General features: G+C 53.6%; 1 pseudogene; it reads right to left on the reverse strand.

Annotated features, from left to right (window-relative positions):
* LOC105756742 (lysine-specific demethylase 4D-like) overlaps positions 1 to 558 on the reverse strand; it is a 3,886-nt pseudogene extending 3,328 nt beyond the window's left edge.
* Positions 559 to 951: the final 393 nt, after the last annotated feature.

The following is a 951-nucleotide window of genomic DNA, read 5'->3' on the forward strand; positions in this document are numbered from 1 at the left end:
CAACATCCTATGGCAGTCTTAGGGATGGGGAGGTCCACTTCAGTAGACACTGTAGCCCAGGTTGTTATAGCACAAGAAAGCATCAGGCAGCCTGGAAATGTCTCACTTCTTGGAGGTAAAAGGGTGTCCACGAGAGACAGCTCCAGCCCAGATTTGGAGCTTGGCTGGCAGTTTCCAACGTTCCTGACGCTGGGAAGGTCAAAGGCACAACCACAGTTTTAATAGCCCTTCTTTAATCACAGAGTCTTAAGAACATCCATTGTGGTGGACGCATCTCAGGACTCAGAGATGCAACTACATCTATTTAGTTTGTCCCCAGGGATCACAGTCATGAGTACAGGAGATTTTGTCAACCTTGGCTGGGGGCAGGATCTTGGAGGCATAAGAGTGGTCCATAGCAATAACTTTGAGCAGGTTCACAGGGGTCGTGTAGTCCCCAGTTGTGCCGCTGGGCAATTTTCTCAGAGGCACAATAAAGTGGGGAGGAGTCATTGGAACAATGTCGGGAAGATTCACTGTAATTGTGTCCAGTGACAGCAGGCACGGGCCAGGGTGCATCGGAGAATCAGGATCCAGTGGGGGCCCCAAGGGTTGAAGATCAGGGGCACAATGACACCCGTAAGCTTTAGCAGGATTCTTAGATCCAGGACTTACAGGGGCAGGGTCTCCTATCAAAGGTCCATTCCCAGGTAGGGGCTGAGCCTTGGGACCCAGAACTGTGCATGCTGTGCGCCTCTTGGCTGAGGCCTGGACAGTCTGCTTCTGAGCCTCAGATTCCCGAGGACGACGAAGACCACGACCACGACCGCGACCCCTTCTGCCAGCTGAAGGCTGGAGATTCGGAACAGAGGGATCTGGAGTCGGCCTCAGTGTCAGGCCTGGCTCGCCAGAGCTGGTGGCGGTGGCAGTAGCAATGGAAATGGCAGAGGCATCAGGCTCTATAGCACCACC

Source organism: Trichechus manatus, unplaced genomic scaffold (assembly GCF_000243295.1).
Source record: "Trichechus manatus latirostris isolate Lorelei unplaced genomic scaffold, TriManLat1.0 scaffold00141, whole genome shotgun sequence".
Lineage (NCBI taxonomy): Eukaryota > Metazoa > Chordata > Mammalia > Sirenia > Trichechidae > Trichechus > Trichechus manatus.